The 21,338-nt window shown below is 45.9% G+C and overlaps 1 long non-coding RNA gene across 1 annotated transcript; it reads left to right on the top strand.

Moving 5' to 3' along the window:
* Positions 1-504: 504 nt before the first annotated feature.
* On the top strand, positions 505-11,345 carry LOC141415006 (uncharacterized). Its single transcript, XR_012440025.1, has 3 exons — positions 505-1,017; positions 1,480-1,598; positions 11,157-11,345. It is a non-coding gene; the product is annotated as an uncharacterized lncRNA (long non-coding RNA).
* The last annotated feature ends 9,993 nt before the right edge of the window (positions 11,346-21,338 follow it).

Below are 21,338 nucleotides of genomic sequence, written 5' to 3' on the forward strand. Positions count from 1 at the left end.
AGTCGATGCATGTTTAAGTCCTTAATACTTACATTTGTTCCCATGACTTATTCAACAAGTATTTTCTTGAAGTTGTCCTAAGTACCAGGAAGACAGAAGTGAAGAACGTCAGTAAGGTGCTAGGACTTGTGTTCACCGTATAGTTGGAGAGGCAAACAGGATATAGAATAACCCACAAGTAAGTGTATGGCCATAAAGACATGTAAAGAAAAAGGTCCAGGTTCTGGGCTGGACCAGCACTCAGGAGGCCTGTCTGAGAAGGTGATATGCAAGTGTGACCTACCAATGGAGGACCCACATTGGCACAGTGGGGGTAAACGCACTTGCCCTTGCCAGGTCATATAATGTGAAATTGTCTAATTTGATGCCTCAGTCCCAGGGTTGTCCTGGAGCTTAAGTTGTTTAATGTGTGTAAGTCACCTGGCTCATTGCTTGGCAAATCCTGGAGGCAATAAACAAATGTTTGCTCAATGTCATCCACTGGATCCTCCCAGCCCTGCCTCTCCAGGCTTCCGCTTTCTCTTTGACTTTGACCCCAGGGAGCCCCACCCTTGCTGTTAGGTGCCTGCTGCTACCTCTCTAACTCCCTGCACTAGCTGAGACTCTAAAGCAGGGCCCTTCATGGCCCTCACTTCTCTATGATGGTCATCAAACCTTGTAGCCAGTAACTCTGTGAGCAAAGGAAGCAAACACTGCTTCTCTCTGGGAAGAAAAATGTCAGCTCTTTCTCACCCACCCACAAAAGTGACAAGACAATCACCCTGAACTTAAGAGACTCTGGATGTCTGGAAATCCTTAAAAAGAACAAGTGGACTCATTACTGCACTTTATGGGCCTACATACGCATCCATTGTAGATCAACTGACCACCATCTGAACCAGGCAGCTGAGCAGGCTCATACATGCTGCGTACACTGCACAGAGAGTCAGGCAGGAATGTGACACACTGAGGGTCACGTGGATATCAGGAAGTCTACTTCTCCTCCCACTGGGACACACCGTGTCATCCAGTCTAACTGTGAGTAGGCGCTCAGAGAATATGTGGTGAACAAATGGCAGGTAGAGGTCTGTACATGCACTCCTCTTGTTTCCAGGGGCAAACCCTTATCGCATGTTGTCCTCCGCCAGTCACTGCACTGGGGGCTGGGAGGTGCTGCCTCTTTGACCGTGGTGTTTTAAGGCCTTTGGTGTCAGAGAGATGTCACAGAGAAATGAGGGTATTTCCAGCCAAAGCAGGAGACCAATCCTGAGTCTGAGTGCTCCCAGCTCCCAGTGCAGCACCAGGCCTGTGGTAATGCAGTTAACCTTTGAAATGTAACCTGATCTGCTGTCTGCCAGTCTACCTGGGGGACAGCCAAAACAAAGGATCAATTTCCTCCTTTATTAGTCCAAAGTCCCAGAAAAAGAGGCAGAACCTGACTGGCACTGAAGCTGTCCTGGGTGAAGATGTTCCTATGGGGTTTCCTACTGTCGTCCTCAGGGCATTTCTCACCATCCTCTCCATTGGTGGCATCCCCAGGAAGAATGTTCCATAAAAGGTACCTACCGCTGGATCTAGCAGGCCAGCCCCAATGCCAGTCCCCATGGCCACCGGCTTTGGTAAGTTTCAACTCCCACAGTCAAGTCAAGTGTCACTGAGCCTTCCAAGTGTTCTCTTGGAATGTTATTTCTCTTGTGGCCAGGCTGAATCCTCTACCCAGCCTTCAGATCCAGCTGAGCTGTTGCTGCCCTGCACCCTTTCCCCCATCTCTCTGATGCATTCAATGTGTCTGTGCTGATTTCTAAACCCCTGGAATAAGCAGACCCTCATAATAATCTCTTCTCCATCTGTATCCTCATTGCATCTGCAGCCCCTAGTCCGGTGCTCGGCACATAGAAGGTCCTCAACAGTACTCAATTGATGAACAAGAGTGAGCTTACCCTTCCACACATGCCAACACACTTGCAACCACATCTCTGTAGGGCTTCATGCTTGCAAAGCAGGTACTCTACTACTTCAGCCACATCTCCAGTCCTGCTTCTTACTTTTTTTTTTATTAGTTTAAAATCTAAAATTGTTAATAATCACCTGAGCTTTAAGTGAGTTGTAATCTTTTTGTTGGAGGGCTGATTTGATGTTGATGGCTGATGACTGATCAGGGTGGTGGTGGTTGAAGGTTGTGGTGTTTGTGGCAATTTCTTAAACTAAGACAACAGTGAGATTTGCCACATCAGTTGTTTTTTTCACAAAGGGTTTCTTTATATCATGTGATGCTGTTTGATAGCACTTCAACCGCAATAGAACTTGTTTCAAAATTGAAGTTGATCTGTCAAACCCTGCAACTAATTTTATGCAATATTCTGAATACTTCATTGTCATTTCAATAGAGTTCACAGTATCGATACCAGGAGAAGTTTCCATTTCAGGAAACCACTGTCTTTGCACATCCATAAGAAGTACCTCTTCCATCAGCACTATATCAGGATTGGGATGTGAAACGAGACTTTGCCAGGAACGTCCACAACTTACTCTTTACCACGGTGTCACTTCGGGAACTGAACCCTAGTGCTTTACCTCCTGGTCCCACGGTCATGAGTAGACTGGCTTCCTCTTTAGAGCCCTCTGACGATGGAGCCGATGGGATGGGCCCTTAGTGACATCACTCAGCATATGGGGCTTCAGAGAACACCTGTGTTTAATTTGGGTGGTGACTCAGAAGTCCCATTCCTGAAATAGGCAACACAGGCCCACACAAGCTGCTGCCCCTTTCTAGGACCTCCTGATAATAACCCCAAACTTCCCACCCTGTTTTCTGTGATTGAAAGGAAGCAAAGTAGTGGCACTGGCGAGAGTTGCTGCCCATCCCCACCGCACCCAAATGACATCAGCAGGCCCAAACCAACACGGAGATTGTTAAGTGGGAAATGAGCTGAAAAATACAACTCACCAAGGCTTACTAAGTGGGTGGACTGGGGTGTGGGGCTATGGGGGCTGTGTACATGTGTGCTTTTAGTTCATCCAAACTGGGAAAAAGCATTACCTGCAGAGGTCTCCCCTTTACTTTCTCAAAGGAAAAGAGGTCACAATAAGATGCCAGTCAGAGGCTAAGGGTGTTTTTAGTGGCAGAGAGCACTTGACTACCAAGTCTAAGGCTCTAGGTTCAATCTACAACATCACAAAAATTAAATAAAAATAAAGTCACACAGGATTTCTATGTGGCTAGTGAGGCCTAAGTAGCCCAGCCCTAGGGTGCTGGTGACTCACTCCTATAATCCTAGCTACTTAGGAGGAGAGATCAGGAGGATTGCAATTTGAAGCCAGCTGGGCATATAGTTCCAGGAGACCCTATCTCAAAAAACCCTATCACAAAAAATTGGGCTGGTGGAGAGGCTCAAGGAGAAGACCCTGAGTACTGCAAAAAAAAAAAAAAAGAACTACTGGGGATGTGTTTCATTGCCTAGCATGCTCAAGGCCTTGGGTTTTATCCTCCAGCGAAAGAAAGAAAGAAAGAAAGAAAGAAAGAAAGAAAGAAAGAAAGAAAGAAAGAAAGAAAGAAAGAAAGAAAGAAAGAAAGAAAGTGCTAGTCTGCCCTCTCCAGGGCCAGGCTTCAGCAGATGGCTTCTTTCAGCATGGCAACCCCAGTGTATGCATCAACAGCTATCGGACTGAAAAGCTGTTTTTTCTCCATATGTAAACATGGACTGTTAGAAGCAGACTTCATTCTTGATATTCTTGGGTGAAGACTCATTTGAAAACAATTTGGTTTAAAACTAATCCCGGTCATTTCCTCCTGCGATACTTTGGCCACTGCGACATCTTTGGAGTTCAGTCAGATGACATTCTGTGACAACATTCCGCCTTTTTTTAAATTGGAGAAGATGTGACGTAGTGGAGAGAAAACTGGGCTGGTTGAGAGGGCCTGGCCCCTGGCCTGGCCCTATGGAATGGCCCTTCCCTTATGGGCGGGCGGGTGACAGTGGGGCCTCGCCCTCTTCCTGCAGTTCTGTCTCTCTCTGAAGTGCTTCCTCCAACAGACAGAGCACAGGCTCTCTGAGGTCTCTGTGGCATTTCTGGAATGTCCTTCCTCCCCAGCTCTGCTGTGCTCTCTCCTTAGCGTGAAGGCAGGGAAATAAAGAGGCCTATTTATACTGGCCTGGGCCAAGGGGAGCACATCCCATGCTGAGTATTTATGATGTTAGTGTTTCAGAGACGACCTGTGAATTGCCTGGCTCTCTTCCAAGGTGTGGATGTGGAGTTGGCACCCCTTGCACTTGGCTCGGCATGGGGAGCTGCTTTGGGCACAGCTGTGCATGAAGCTCACCTCTCGTCCTCCTGCTCTTGGGATCCTAAGGATCTCTGGGCTGGAAATGGGGACTTTCCTCCCTAAGGAGAATGGCAACCAGCCCTCAAGGGGTGACTTGTGCACACAAGAGCTGAGTCTCTCCTCAGGGAAACTAAGGGGTGAGTGTTACTATCCAAATTTTAAAGCAGAGCAGAGGCTCCGATGCATCACTTTGGAGGAGGTAACAGCCCTTTCTAGACAATGGTGGGCACTGCCTCCCCTTTACTTTGGCAACTAGTCCCACCCACCCCACAAATCTGTTCCTGCAAGGAAACCTCGTCTCACCCTAGCAAACTGAACCAGAGATGGACCAAAGAACCAAGTTGACCAATCAGATATCCATTAATGAATTCTGATTCTCAGCTTGCTTCTGCCAAGTACTTTGAGCGGGGCAGCTGGTCAAGCCAGGCCGAGCTTGCTGGACGCAAACAGAAGCTGTGGGAGCTCATCTGAGAGGGTACACTGACCACAATGACCCCCAGACCCCAGGGACAGTTCTGACAGCTTCCCTGTTTCTTGTTCCAGTCATTCTGGAGGCCTTTGGTCCCTGATAGACTGCTATCTTTTTGTTACAGAATGGTCTCTGAGGACTTAAATTTATGTAACATAATAGCTTATTAGAATTTTTCAAGGAAAATTTTTTAATGGAAAAATCTACCAGCTGCTACCTGGAGAGACAAAAACAAAAGGTCACTGGAGCCAGATCCAGATCCTCAGTGGCCTCACTTACTTGGATGGTGAACACAGAAAAATGTTGGCTTGGCAAAGTCAACCCCTATCGGTGGTCTGCAGACCACTCAAGGGAGAGCCCATTTGTAGAGTGATCCACGGATCTCCTGCAAGGGAAAGGGCCCCTGTCCCAGAGTCTGTTCCAGATATTCAAAGACAGGAACAGCTGTTGAGGTAAACCAGGATGTCCCCTCCAAACCATGTTGTAGAAGGTCAGTAAGGTCGCTGGTGGCTGTTGTATCCTAGACAGAAACAGCAGAGTTCTCTAGGATGCTCCATACACAACTTTGGATGGCAATCTTTAGGAGTTTCTGGGTACCCTGGGCGTCGGTTTATCCAAGTGAAGCAATGAAGCTGGGCTCTCCCATTTTTTCCAGCCCCCCCCCCCCCAACCATTACTCTTACCTCACACAGAGCTTTCTGGACTTGGAAGAGGGATCCACTAGGCTTCATGAAGTAAACGTTGCCATCTGAGACCTGGCTTCAAGCTCCAAAGTGGAACACTCCAGTTATACTTCAAGTAACTTCTCCTTTCTTGCTTAAACTACTTGATGTGAGGCATTGTTCAAGTCACAAAAGCTGGGGACTGCTGAGTTTAGACCCAGATCTAGCTACTCCAAATTACAGTGACTTTGAGTCCAGAGGTCCTTCCACTTCCACCACTCCTGCCTGGCTGCCTTCAGCAGGGCAACTCTCCATCCTGCTAATGGACCTGACTCATTACTCCAAGGAGGTCTAGCATCAGTACCCCCAACCCCACACACACAGAAGAAGCTTCAAAGAGAATGGAGAAACCCATTACAATTATACATCCAAATATGCATTTTGACATTTCCCTGATCCAGCTCCACTTCCCCACAAATCCCCGCAGTGCCAAGCTGTGGCACTCAAAAGGATGCCCTCCCTTCCCTGCCACTACCTCCCAATATGATCTCAGCCCAAGTCTGCACCCTCTCTGGGCTCCTGTTGATGTCTTTATAAAACAGGAAGCCCTCCATCTGACCTGCTCTGGGATCAGCTGTTTCCTTTGAAAAGATGGACTAGGAAGGGTGTGGTGGGGAGTGACTGCTGATAGGTATGGGATTTCTTTTTAGGGAAATGAAAATATTCTGGCATTAAACAGCAGTAATAGTTCTATAACTCTGTGACTACCTTAAAACCACTGAACTGTACAGTTGAAAAGGGTATATTTTATGCTATGCATTTTATATTTCAATGAAGTCATTATTAAAAGATGATGATATAGAAATTGAGAATGAGAAACAATAAACCTCAGAAAAATTAGGGTCAGTTTTATCCCAAGACTTCTGATTTCTGTACAGAAAACCTTCCTTTGTTCTGAATCTCAGGGTCTCTTCCAGAGTGGTTAGGGAGCTTGGGAGGTACTATAGGTCAGCAGTGATTTGCAAAGAAATGAGTGAGAGCTCAAAGCAGGGTCCATGTCAATGGTTGAATGCAGCCCTCCAGCCCTTCCCAACCACAGCCCTCTTCTCTGAATCCCTGCTTCTGGAGCCTCTCCCTCCTCTTCCTTCCCTCCCTCCTTCCCTGTCTGCCATGTCCCAACCACCTACAACTTCCACAGGCAACCAGGTCATTTGGGAGAAAAGCAGGTAAATCTTGCATTTCTTTACAGTATCAACTCTAGCAGGCTGGATGCTATGGGTCATTTACTATAAAAATTTTTTTTAAAAAACCTTCTAGAAAAATAGTCTGATCTTTGAGACCATAGACCCCAGTAGCTGTCATGTAATGCTGGGGAATTGCTCACCTTGGCTTCACCTGGTCCAGGAATTTTTTCTGACTTCTTAGACATCTTCCCTCCTCTGCTCCTTGGCTGAGGCTCAGGGAACTGAACACACAGTTTTTGCCCACACTTAGAATTACTAGAAAAAGAACATTTAAGGAAATGTGAACATTTGGTAAGGTATGCAACCTTGGCCTGATGAAAACCAGGCTCATTTTCAGATTAAGAGCCCATCCACCAACTCCCCTGAAGAACTACATGTTCCCCCTCTTTTGCTGCTGGGCTACAAACATTTATGACCCATTTAACTGTGCTCAGCATTCAAAGCCACCCAGAAAGGCCTTATGCCAGTGTGGGTGTTAACTCAGGGGTGGGGTATTTGATGTGTTATGTGTTAAAATGCTCCCACCCTTTTGTTTTTATTATTATTTTTCCTGTTAGACAGAATCCATAAAAGATTAGAATTTATGCCAGTTTCTGGGTCTGGTTATAAAACCCAAATATTTCCCTTTCCAGCACTTTCTAAGCTCTCAGTAATAGGTCTAGGGTTGCTGCTCTCCTATTCACAAAAAAAAAACCTCAGGCTATCCTGAGCTGTCCTTTATCTTTTTCAAACCTCCAGGTGCCTGAAATAGCTGTGTTTGTGTAGTGGCACATGGTTACATTGTCTGCTGTGATAAATGGCCCCTTCCCTATAAAGGTCACACATCTTCTGAGAATGCCCTTCTCAGTCCTCTAATGAGGGAGAAGTCTTAGTGGCCCGTGGGCACTAAGCAGAGACTGCCTGGCCCCACTTGTTTTTGTTCTCCTGAAAAGTGGGGTGAGGGCAGGTTGTAGGGTCAGGCTAAGTTCCTGTGAAGCCACCTATTGACCACTCAACCCAAGGCCACCTGTTTACCTCTCTGGATCCTGGGCTCCTAACTTTTGGGGGGTGAAAACTAAACGAGATACAGTGTGAAAGACATGGACGTGAGGAAAGTGCTCAGCCAGATCTTCAATAAATGGCAACTTTATTAATATTAGATTCTTTGCCCAGACAGGGAACCATGCAACTCTTACCTGCTCTCATAGCCTGCACCCCCTGTCACCACAGATACCTCCTGTCACTGCCTCATGGCTGGGCCAGGGGAGGAAAGTCCAGAAAGGCAGTCACCCATCCCATGTCCTTCCCCAGTGAGCAATGTGCATGGCTTCCCTATCTTCCCTTGTTCAGTAAACATCACATAGTACGTGCTCAGCCCAAGAGGCTGCACGGGGCCACAGCTATACACAACAAAAAAGACACAGTCCCTGCCTCAGGTACACAGATTCCTACATGACATAAGTAACCCCTGCACATCTGTGTTTACTGTGAGTTCAAAATGCCGTGAGCTGGAGGGAGAGGGGCCTGACATCTACCAGAAGCTTCTAGAATGTTTTATGTGAGGCAAGTTCCCCAGAGCTGTGGACTCCCTCACTTGCAGCCAGGTTACAAACCTCAATAGTCCCTTTGACTGTGCCCAGGGCTACCCTGAAGCTGACCTCAGACATTCAGGGTTGGAAGAATTCCATCCAAAGGCAAAGGGAAATTCACCAGGTGGTAGTGACTTAAGGAATGGCAAGTGACACATCACAAGAGGAACACAGAGTGCGGAGTGAGATGAGAGGCAGGTGGAGTGGGAAAGAGCTGGGGCGAAGTGCTGGACCGTGGGTCCTGGGGTCCCATCTCCCCCCTCAGGAAGACGATGGCACTAGATCTGGTCAGAGACTGCAGAACAAGTGCCCACATACTTCTGGGTTTCACATGTCACCAAGAATTATTTTTGGAAAATGAAGAATCTGCCATGGGATTGGTAACATTTTATTTTGCCTTAAAAGTGCAATGAAATTATTTCTAGTGGCACCATTGCACAAAATAAAGGCATTTTTTTTAAGAATTCAGTTGTTAAAAAAAAAACAAACAACTCACTACATCATCCTTATTCTTTTTAGTGCCTCACATCAAAATAACATGTTTACACCCTGACCCTACCCCTCTGGACTCTCATTTGGCTTTAGAGGTCAGGTAATAACAACAAGTTTTCAGGAGTGACACAAAACTGCAGCCCCGGAGCCACAGCTATTGACACATATCTTGCTTCTCTGGCAAACTCTCTTCCTGCTCCAAGGGTATCATGACTGGAAGGAAAGGCCATCTGTTTCCCTGCTAGGCTTTAATCCCTCAGAAGGGTTAACTCCGTGCTTAGTTAGGTGGAAGTGCTCACCTTACGCCAAGGCTCAGCCGTGACGTGGACTGATGAACACCTCACTGCATCTGTTTTATTCGGCTCTGATTTATAGTACCACTAGTTCAAGGTCACACAGTGAGCGATGGCAGTTCCATCAGGATTTACAGGAGCTTCACAATACAGACTATGCAAAGGCAGACTTTAGGAATAAACCTACGGGCTTATTGGGAGGGGCCAACTTCAAGGAAGGATGGTGACTGGTCACCTGAGAAAGCCAATGACTTATTGGGAGCCAGCCTGGATTTCTCCTTGTGTTCAGGGAAGGGTCTTCTGACTCTGAAGCCTTGGGGTCCCACAACCCTAAAAGCTAATTACTGTAAAGGGATCCTAAATTTGGGTTTGCATTTCCTGGCAGCTAAAACAAAGGGAGGAACCTATTGAGTTGCATAGTTTTCTTTTTCTGACAAAAGAATGCATACAAATTGATTCTTGCAAGAGCTCGGGCATTTTCCTGGAATGAAGTTCTGGTCAAAACTTCCTCTGAGTGTCCCTGTAAAAGAGACACTGGGTTATGGAATGGTTCACAGTATTGCAAAAGATCCACAGATGGTCAGTGTTCAAACAGGCCGCGTTGGTAGGGCATTTCCAAAAGGCAGAGGCCATGGAGAACATAACTCAAGACAGGCATTTCTGTCTGTAATGTCCGTGGTGCTCTTGGGACAAGTACAGGAAGAGCCTAACAAAACGGCTTCACGGATATCTCAGAATCTCAGCAGCCTTTGCAGGGGCTCTCTTGCAAGGATCCAGGATCCCCATCAATAGCCTGAGTACAGCTGATATTTTGAGGACACATATACATACATATGTATGCATATACGTATATACAAATGAGTGCATGTGTATAATTTTATGATTATTAAAACAGTACTAGAGTTCATTGTACAAAGTTTTGAAATGCAGAAAGACTTGAAAAAAAGAAAATACCTGTAACAGCAAATTCTGAAAGACAACCTTGATTGGATCTTGTTCTAGTCCCCTCTAGTCATTTAAATGTGATATATTTATGCATGAATGTGACCCTAGGGTCACTCTGTATGTCTCCTTTTTTTCTCAAACTTTTTCACTTTACAAGGTTGTCTTCAAGTACGTTATGTACACTAGCTTTGTAGGATTTTAATGAATATTCCATAAACAAACAGGACTGTAGTCAAGTAAGTTTGGGAAATGCTGGGCTCAACAGTTATTTTTTGCTCTTTCCAGGACTTGTTGGAGCCTTTAATGTTCAAATATTGTCATATATTTCCAAAACAAGATGGGGCTGCAATCTGCAATATTCCCCCACACACTGATTTATCTAACGGAAGAGCTGGGGGTGGTAGAGCCCTTGTCTTAGTATGAAGCTCTGGGTTTAGTCCCTAGTGCCACCAAAACCAAATATATTTGTCTAAGGAGACTTTTCCTGTAGACATCATATGTAGAACTAGTGTTCTGAAAAACACACTTGGGTAAAAGGCACTTCTGTGGTTTGGATCCGGTTTGTCTCCCAAAGATTCATGCGTTGGAGGCTTGGTCCCCAGTGTTGCCATGTGAGAGGTATCTCTGATTGTCTGGAAGTGAGAAGCTCAAAGTCAATCTTTACTGGTTTTGCCTTGACATTTGAACTTTTCAAATGCATTCACTTACACAAAGTAGCCCTTGCAGAAAGTTATTCATGTTTCTTCAAAACTACCAGGGACATCAGTTCCTATTTGAGTAGACAGAAGTTGATACTGTCCTTTGAGGACTCTGCTGTGCACTTACTGAAGGTCTTGTTGGTTATTCCTTAAGAACCTTCCATTTTTCTATAACCAAACCATGTGATTATTCTCTTGGCAAACCAGTGCTTCCTAAAATTCACAGAACAGGTATCACATTTTTTGATGTGGACTATATAGCTAAAATCTCACAGAATTGCTGGGCATGGCGGCATATGCCTATACTATATACAGGAGGCTGAGGGAGGAGGATAGAGAGTTTGAGCCCAGCCTAGACTATGTAGTAAGACCTTGTCTTAAAAAACAAAAAGCAAAACAAACAACAACAAAAAACCTCACAGAATTACTGTTCTGTGGAATGCTCTTTGAGAAACATTGAGTTCATTCTTCTCATTTTACAGGCCTAGTCCAAGGAGATGAAGCAAGTGAGAGCTAGAACTCTCTATGCCAGCCTGCCTTGGAAGGAAGGATTACTCAGACAGTGGTCACACGCCTGTCCTTATGTGTCACACACACACACACACACACACACACACACACTTCATTCTTGCAATAAAAATAGAGACAACAGCATAAACATCCATACTCACACTCGGTTTAAAAAATAAAACATATAATGGGGCTGGGGACACGTGTAACTCAGGGGCAGTGTTCACGCCTAGCAGGCGTAAGGCCCTAGTTTCAATTCCCAGCACCCTTTCTCCCAAAATAAGTAGCTTCTAAGTGACCATCCCTGGTCACGTCCTGCTTCCTTCCTTAGAGGCAATCACTATCTTGATTTTGGTGTTCATTTTCTCTGTGCCTGATTTTTACACTCACACCCTACATCAGTCTGCTCGGACTGCCACTGTCCAAGGCTTAAGCAACAAGGAGTTCTTTTCACACAGATCTGGAGGTGAAAAGGTCCAAGATCAAGGTGTCAGCAGGACTGGTTTTTTCTAAGGCCTGTCTCCTTGGCTCCCACTGTGTCATCATACCATCTTCCTTCTATGCTTGTCTGTGTCTTCATCTCTTCTTCTTATAAGGACACTAGTTATGTTGAATTACAGTTCAGCTTAATGACCTTGCTTTAACTAAAGTACCTCTTTAAAGGCCCTATCTCTAAATATAGTCACATGCTGAGCAACCTAGGGGATTTTAAGATATGAATTTTAGAGGAACACAACTCTGTCCATTACACACTCATTCTGTAGATACTTTTGATCCTGCAAACAATGCTGCAACTAATTTTCTCATACACAGCTCTGTGTCACATTCTGAACTTGAGTGATTGAGCATGCCTAAGATGCAATTGCTGGGTGATTTTGGATTATTTATTGACTAGATCATCTTTTCCTCATTGACCCACAATGTCATGTGTCACGTCTCCAAAGATATGTATGTCAATGTCTGGGCTCACCAGACTGTGAATCTATTGGTCTCCCTGGAGCAGTTTGCAAAGGAGAGGGCCTCTGCTACAGGTTGAACTGTGTCCCTGCTAGTCCCCAAATTCATATTCTGCATTCCTTACCCAGTCCTTCGGAATGTGACCTTATTTGGAATCAGGGTTGTTGCAATGTCATTAATTAAGATGAAATCATCCTAGTGCAGAATGGCCTCTTAATCCAATGAGCCTGATGTTCTAATAAAAGGGGGAAGTTTGGACACAGAAACTCATGGGGAGAATGCCACATGAACACGAACACAGCCATCCACCAGCCAAGGAGGGAGGACTGGAATGGCCTTCCTCCCATCCCTGAGAAGGAACCAACCGGCTAACATTGAAGAAGACTCCAGACTTCCAGCCTCCAGAGTTGTGAGAAAATAAATTTTTGTTACTGAGCCACTCTCTGTGTATGTGTATGTGTGTGTGGGGGGGTGCGGGAGTTTTGATATGGAAGGTTTAGCAAATCAATGTCACCTAATCCTGCTTTTTTACATTGGGTCCTCCATCCTCCTATCTCTCCACTGCTTGCAAAACCAGACGTGACCAATGATGGTGACATGTGCCTACAGTCAGGGCTGGCACTGCTTGGGAGAACTGCCCACCACCCTGTTCTCCTACCCCATGGTTAAAGAAGAGCACAGAGCAGTGCTGTGGACCAAGAGGCCAAGGGTCTGGGCTGAGTTCTCCATCCACCACGGGTGACCTGTGTGTCCTTAACAAGTTACAAACACTCTCTGGACTTCAGTTTCCTCAGCTGTAAAACAAGGCTGTTGCTTGGAATCTTCCAACTGTTCTGTTTCTCACAGCATTTTTAGGTTATCAGGAATAAAAATATTCTGCTTGCCTCCTACTCTCAGCAAACTTGGGTGGCAAAGATGACTTCAGTTCTCCTAATGATCTGAGCCAGGCGTAGCTCCATCTCATCTCAAGATGAGTGTTTTGTTTTTGTTTTAAATCCTCTGCCTGTTTTGTAGACGATTAAGATACCCTGTGTGTGTGTGTGTGTGTGTGTGTGTGTGTGTGTGTGTGTGTCTGGCCAGGGGCCAGGGTCACTCAAAATGGCTGAGCTAGGTAGATGTTGGCAAGATTTGAACCAGAGCCCAAACTAATGTATCTAGACCTTCCCTGCTCCTAAACCAAGGGCCAAGGGCAACGGAAGTCATTACTCACCAAGCAGCTGGTGTGTTCCAAGGTTTCAGGACTGAACGTTGGTTCTGAGGTTCTCTCTGCTTGGCATCTGGCCTTCATTAGGCCAGAAACCCCAGAGTTTATGGCTCTTAGGACTGGAACAATAGCTTTACAATATCCACTGTGGTGAGTGGCCACGAGAGGAAGAAAGCTAGGCAGCTAGCGTTCTCTGCAACCTTGTTCTTTGTCCTGGTTGATGCTAGCCACATGTGTTCACTTTTTAATCTCAGATCTGTCTTGTAAGGTCGGTATTATGATTGCTGTTTTCAGATTTGGCTCAGAGAGGCTTAGAGACTTTACCAAAGTCAAACATCCAGGGGAAGTTGGGCGCCGGTGGCTCACGCCTGTAATCCTAGATATTCAGGAGGCAGAGATTAGGAGAATTGTGATTCAAAGCCAGCCCAGGCAAATAGTTTGGGAGACCCTATCTCAAAAAAACCCATCACAAAAAAAAAAAAGGGCTGGTGGGGTGGCTCAAGGTGTAGGCCCTGAGTTCAAACCCCAACACCACAAGAAAAAAAAAAAATCCAGAGGAACCTAAAGTCAAATTTAGGTTTTTTTGATCATTAGACTAGCATTTTTCCCCTAATGTGACCTAGTCAATTTTGGTGACTGTTTTACTTGTAAAATTCTTATTTTTCCATGCAGTTAGACCCTGAACTCCTACATCTCTACAGGCTAGATGCCTCACACACAATGGTGAGCAAAAAAATCTGCTTCCTGTGAAATACCACAACACAGACTACCCACTGTGAGGACAGGAAGAGAAGCATCAAGGTTGGGCAAAGGGCTGACATCCACAGGTGCTTCTTTTTCTTTCTTTCTTTCTTTTTTTCTTTTTTTTTTTTTTTTGGTGGGTCTGTCTGGAGTTTGAACTCAGGGCTTCTTGCTCACAAAGCAGGCATTGCATTGCTTGAGCCACATGTCCAGTCCATTTTACTCTGGTTATTTTGGAGATGGGGGTCTCAAGAACCATTTGCCTGGGCTGGCCTCGAACTGTGATCTTCCTGGTCTTAGCCTCCCAAGTAGCTGGAATTACAGGAGTGAGCCATCGGCACCTGGCTCCACTGTTGCTTCTTAAATAAGAGTTTGAGTGTTCAAGGATAAATGTGGGAAGATTACAATTTTAAGGAGATTTATGTGAACCTTCAGCAAATCCATGAATCAGGGAGTACCAAGCAGCAGGGGGCTCAGAGCTCCACCTGAAGGGCACTGATGAAACTTTGGTAAGTTATTCACAGAAGCAAGACAAAGAATATATTTGATTGGCTCAAGTAGAAAGTCTCTAGTTGTAGGTAGTTGGTACTTTCTGACAGGTGAAGCGCAGGCCCTTTTACTGTTTGCACTGAGCTGGGTTTCCACTTGCTTCTGAAGGAACCCTAGGCTCTGGAATCACCTCTGCCTGGTGGCCTCCTAATTCATCATCCTAACAAGAGGATGAGCAACTGAGAATGAGTTGACTACTTTGTTAGCATCTGGTTTCTTCTTTCTCTGACTGGATTCTGCTCAGCCTTCTTGTGAGAGGGACCTTGGTGGTCACTGTGATGGGCACCCAGATGCCCCTTGGCTGAAAGACTTGCTGCCCTAGCTATTGTGGATGTTATTGGCCCCTTTGAGCTTTGTGTCGGCTGCCGAGAACTTTCTGGTTCAAGGAGATGATGTTTTGGGGTATCCCACACCCAGTGGGGAAGTCATAAAGGAAGGCTTGGTCAGCTGGCTAAACAATGTTAAGGTCATCTTAGTGCCTGTGCACCTGCTGCTGGACCTCACTTTCTCCCTCTGCCAAATTCTGCTTCCTTCCTCTCTCCTCCCCAGGGGATTATGACTATCCTTAAGGAATGTTCTGCCTGTGAACTGTGAAAGACCTGTATGAGCTCTCACCTCCACCTCCTTCCTCAGAACGGTCCTTCAGAGACTAGAAGAGTGGTCCTGCACCCTTGAGCCTCTTCTTATCTGAGCCACATACATGACCTTGGGTGTGATGCTGGGTTCTGGGAGTGCTGCCATCTTGGACATTTTCTCCATGTCTTCTGAATCACAATCCTGGGGGCTGCCCTCGAGTGTATACACACTCACACACACATGCATGTATGTGTGTGTTTTTCCCTAGATCAAGTACCTTATGGTGGCAAATGGCCAATTCTCTATTCCAGGCCATATATATATATATATATATATATATATATATATATATATAGTATGTTAGGAAACTTGCTGAACTCTCTCTTGGAGCCAATCTCAAAGTTTGTTGGTGGTTTCAACTGGATATTAACTTCTGATGCTGACTGGATATTAACATTAGATTGGATATTAACTTCTGATGCCAGTTAATCCTAATAAGGCATGGATGATGGGGAGGATCATTCAGTCCAACTCTGCTGCCAGGGGCTCAACCCTGTGGACGTGATCAATGGGCCAAGATGGATGCCACCAGCCTGCCATGGGGATTGTGACCAGCGGTTCACTTTGCTCTCTGACCTGAATGGTATGCCCTGCTGCCGACTCAAATCATTGAGCCCTGCTGCTTCCCTGCATTGTAAGGGGCAGTGGACGGCCTATGCTGACATCAGCAAATCCTCGCTGAGCTCACCGTGGTACAATCTTGGGAGGCACAGTCCTGTCCTCATGGAGTGCCCAGCCCAATGGGGAGTGGCAAGAATGTGATGAGTCCACCTGTGTTTAACGAGAAAGCTCCCAGTTATTGAGTGACTTCGACACACCCTGTGTTTTATGTGTCATCTTTAAACCATACAAATCTGTCAAGAGATGGTATAATGTGCTCATTTTATAGATCAGAACACTGAGCCTCAAGGAGGTTAATTAGTTCCTCTGAAGGGGTGTTGTTAACGTATAGTAGAATTTAGGATTTGATTCCAAGATCAGTTTGGTCCTAAAGGTGCTACTTTTCCCAGGATGATGTCTCACCTTCTAAGAGACAAATAGATGACACAAGCAAAACCTTAATAATTCATAAATTGTATGATTTAGGAAGGCTACAGAGAAACTCATGAGGCCCAAACCATTCACTGACACAGCAAAGGCCTATGTCTGTGATCTGGCAGCCCAGACTGCAGTCCAAACAGATTCCTGGCAATTTCAGCATGGGAGACTTCTCTAGATTGTTTCACTCTTCCCTTCTTATGCTTAATACCTGCTTTGCGAATCATCTAGATGCTTTGTGGACTTGGTCTAGGCTTACGATGCAAACCATAAGTGGCTTGAGGAAGGAACAGCGTAGAAGCTCTACTCTGGGGTCTCTGAGGCACAGAACCAAAGGCAGACCAGCCAGGTCAGTGTGTCTGCAGTGTGAGGACTGTGGGCATGCTGTGACCTTGAGTCCAATGCATGGCTTGTAACCCAGTACTAGCTCTTGATGATGGAGGTATTCAGGAAGACCCACTATGGTCTCCAACTCCAGTTTCTTTGTCTCTAAAATTGCCTTATGAAATCCGACTCCCCTCCCTCTGCATTGTAGTAATAATGACCCTTACTGTGCAAGGATGAGTGTCCATGTAGTAACAGTGCTTCACTTCACTGCCATGTACCTCCAGCTCAGCACCTTACATTTCTTTCCTCACAACCCAAATCAGTTTCTCTTATATTAGATCCATTTTACAGATAAACTAGCTGAGAGCACAAATGGTGAAACAATGTGCCCCATATTACAGTCTGCCTGGAACCAGATCACAATAGAGCTCGGCTCTCCTGGCTAGGAACCAGATCACAATAGAGCTCGGCTCTCCTGGCTAGGGTTGGGTCCATCACCTGTAAGACTCTCATTATTCCATGTGAGATTCTGATCCAGGAAGCCCAGTTGGGGAGATCATCTGAGCCCAGCTGCCTCTGCCTTCCCCTGTCACCAAGGAAACAACCTCTCTGCGGATGCCATGGAAACCATCTCTCTCTCTTTCTCCTTCACCGTGGAAATAGCCAACCTGAAAGAAGTTCCCTGAATGGGAGGAGGTAGATCCTGGGAAAGATGAGAGTGTGCTTCCAGGCTCCTGTGCTGCCTGGGACTGGAAATTCCCGCTCTGTGGAGGAATGTGGTGACATTCCTGGCAGCACAGAAGTGCATTGTCAAAACCAGGATGTCCCCCGGGAACATAGTCAGAATTGTTTCTGAATGTATTCCTAGAGGCTGCCTTTCCTTTAGCCAGCCATTGTCCAAATCAAGGGAAATCCCCCTATGTCTGTGCCTCACAGATGTTGAGAGTCTGTTAGGCCAGGTCTTCTCTTTGTCTGACTGTACGTCCAACTTGCCTGCTGACATTGGGTAACTCATGGGCATCCCCCTTGCAACTTCCCAGTGATTTCAGTGGGCTACATCCATGGCCTTCAGGCCTCCAGACTTTTAGGCCACTCAAGTTCATGCAGAAAAAAATGAGATTTAACCTAGCATTGTCAGGCTTTTATTATTTTTTTTAAACTGCACTTTGTCAATAGAGGCAGTGGAATATGCTAGTTAACAGTGTACACGATGGAATCAGGCTGGCTGGGCTTGGGTCCTATCTCATCACGTGCTACCATGGGACAAGGACCAATTGATCTCCCTAAGTCAGTGTCTTCAGAAGCAAACTTGGGTAAATAACAATGTCTGTCTCTTAATGTTCTTATGATGACACCATACAAAGCTTTTAGCACACGACAACACCCGATAAATGCTAGCAAATATTATCTCTGTCACCATGATTTCATTTCACCAAAGGTGAAAAAAGACTGTCTCAGCCAAGATGATACTGCTTAAATTACATCCATTTAGCTTTTGGAAAAAGTCACTATCTTTCCTCATTGATTCTCTACTTCATCAAGGTGGACCTGAGAATCTGCATGCAGTGATATTTCAGTTCTTTCTGCTCTAAGAAACAATGCTTTTGTGACTCTTAATAGTCTTGCTTAGCAAAAGGAGTGTCTACAGGACCATGGCCAAAGTTGAGTGATAGGTACCCTTGGTGACCATCCTGAACCTGGGTGCAACCCTGGCTCTGCACAGCAAAACCTTTTTGGTACAGAGATGAATGTTTCAGAAACTAAGAAGATTCATCATGAACTCCTTCCCTGGTCACCTGTCTGTGCTGAGCACAGAGGTCCACTGAGGTCTGAGGGTCCTAGCCTGAGACCTCTAACTGCCCCTCTAACAGGGCCTCTAACTGCTCCTGTTTTGTCCTCCTATGCAGATGCTGGCTGTGTGGGTTCCTGGGTTCTATGCAGCCTCTTCCACCCATCTCCCTGTGAGGGCTGCTGCGAGCTAGACGTCATAGAACCCTTTCAGCAGAGGGTCACTTGGAGAGGCCTCTTCTTCCCAAGTTCCTCTCTGGACTTCCCTGTCAGGATTTGGTGCATAGAGGTAGGAGGACCAGCACACAGACTGAGAACCAAAAGGCTTGACAATACCAGAATCTAGCAGAAAGCATCCAGAGTCAGAATGAGCAAGCAACTTGACCTCTGGGCCCTCACTTTTCTTCTCTGTAAGTCAGGGGCAATCCTATCACCTTACAGCTGTAATGATATAATATTTTGACCAATAATCACAATACTTACTCAGCAGTGGATCCAGGTTTTGTGGGGCTTGGAGTTTAGTCATTCTTGAGAGCCTTTTTAAGAAAGAGACTACGCTGGAAAAATGGCTCAAGTGGTAGAGTGTCTGCCTAGCAAGAATAAGGCCCTGAGTTCAAACTCCAGTACCACCAAAAAGAAAGAAAGTGCAAATTTTCAATACATTAAATACCAAAGGAAATATTTACTTAGAATATGCCACAAATTACAATTAAAGAGAAAAACTGAACAAATACTATGAATACTACAAAATCCAGAAAAGCAACAAACTGTACCATTGATTGGCTGTCTCACATGTTTCTATAATACTTTTTTCCTTCCTTTGGGGACCTGCTTGTACTTTGATAGCCCCTTTATGTGACAATGACTGGTAGGATTTTCTGAAGAGGAATTATGAAATTCTTTTAGTCTCTTCCTTAGCACAGTTGCTCAAAATTTGTTTTTCATTATTGATAGTTTTTGTGGGGCTGAGGATGAAACCCAGGGTCTTGCACTTGCTAGGCAAGCACTGTACCATTAAGCTACACACCAACACACCCCCCCTCCCCCAGCCCTGATAGTGGTGATTATGTGTCAAGGAAATTCTCTGCCTGCAATTGCAATTCAATATTCATGGTTGGAAGAATTTTCCACAGACTCATTCTAACTTGACTCTTCTCCATAGCCCGTGTTCCAAATGTTTAAAATAAACACTTGAAGATTATCAATCAACTGAGCACACGCTCATGTAATGTTCTATTCTCCTACCTTGATGCTCTGCAAGGCCAGAATCTAATCCTCAGAAATCCCCATCAAGACATGGGAACAGCTGGCTCCACACCCTGGCTCACTGCTGCCTCCTTCTCCAGGAAGAGGCATTCAGTCTGTGCCCTGAGGGGCCTTGCACACACGTGTGTATGCATAACCTAGTCTTTGTGGCTAAGATCTACCACACCTTTGCAAATAGCACAGCTGGGTGTGGACTAGCTTGCTGGAGGTCATCTGGGCAGAGGCTCTTGGGGAATCAACTAGCAGCACTGATGTCATTGGTAAGGAATTCCAGGTCACATGGGCTGGTGTGTCATTTCAGGACTTCTGATAAGCAGGTGTGGAACTGGAGTGAGGGATGCAGTGGGTTAACTGGGGAGTAACATTTGTGGAAGATAAAGAGGTCAAAGTTGGATCAGTTAGATCATAAAGCTGACCTAGACCTGTTCAGGGCAGGAGGGAGCAGAGCAGGTGTAGGAAGCTCCATATTACCATGTTGATCCTATGAAGCTGTGGTCAGCCCAACAGGTGGTTCCACAGCAAAGACTGACCACTGGAGGAGTCCTGCTTGGACAGAAATGGCTTCAAGGGGCTCAGTCATGGCAGGGTTGCCTGGGAAACTGCAGTGAATCGTGCAGGGACTTCAGTGAAGGCTGACTATGTTCCTTGCAGCTGACCAGCAAGGGAGATCTTAGCGACACAAGATCACAATGGTGGGACGGGCTGAGTGAGTTGGAGCCCATGTGTTTTGGCCTCTGCCGCAGTGGCTGTCCTGTTTGTGTGCTCATTGTGCCAGTTCACAAGATCACGGCAGCAGGGGCTGAGCTATTTTGCCTAATCGGTTGTTTAATTCCCCTTTCATGATTAATGCTTTCTGGAAATTAGCATGTAATACAAAGGCCTTCATTTTTTGTTCCCATTTGCGTATACTCTATGAACATACCTCTCCCAGAACTCCTTGTCTCTGATCTTTCTGTTCCCCAGGCTGACCAGCCTGCTGGTCATTTGCCATGCATATTTTTCTCATCTTTGGCAACTTTTCCTTCCACATAAAGTGCATTACCAGGTCTACTGCTTGAATGTCCATCATGAGGAGGAGGACCTCTCCTCATCACTGTCTCTAATGGTCCATTCCTTGAGGGTCGCAGGAAGGCAGCCTCCCTCCAATTTCACCTTGATCCATACACTACGCCAACCCATTTGCAAATCAAGTTCAGGTCCTTCTTCATCCTTCAACCAGTCTTCTGAGACCTCCACCCCTCCCACCCACTGGAGGGCCACAGCAGTGAGATGAGGGGGGCATGCTGGTGCAACTGCAGTACACGGCAGGGATTCAGGGATACCTGTTCCTACAGCCTTCCTGACTCCCCTCTCCTAGCTCAGGCTGGACTCCAGAGGCACTTTTTCTGTCACTTGGTGAGAACCCAGATCATGACAGGCAGATCCAGGTGTCTCTTCACTTGGTATTCCTTGAGCAACTCTTTCATTCCCATTAGGGCCCAATAACAAACCAGGGGCTATTTTTCAAAAGGCATGTGTTCTCTCTGCAGATGGTATGGCCTGATTCCAGGGTCCGGGAGCTCGCTTTGTGATTCCCCCACTGGGCTCCTTGTTAGCTCTATGCTGCATCTGCCCCACCATTAACGCCTCTGCCATCCAGACCCAAGAA

The sequence above is a fragment of the Castor canadensis genome, chromosome 12 (assembly GCF_047511655.1).
Source record: "Castor canadensis chromosome 12, mCasCan1.hap1v2, whole genome shotgun sequence".
NCBI lineage: Eukaryota > Metazoa > Chordata > Mammalia > Rodentia > Castoridae > Castor > Castor canadensis.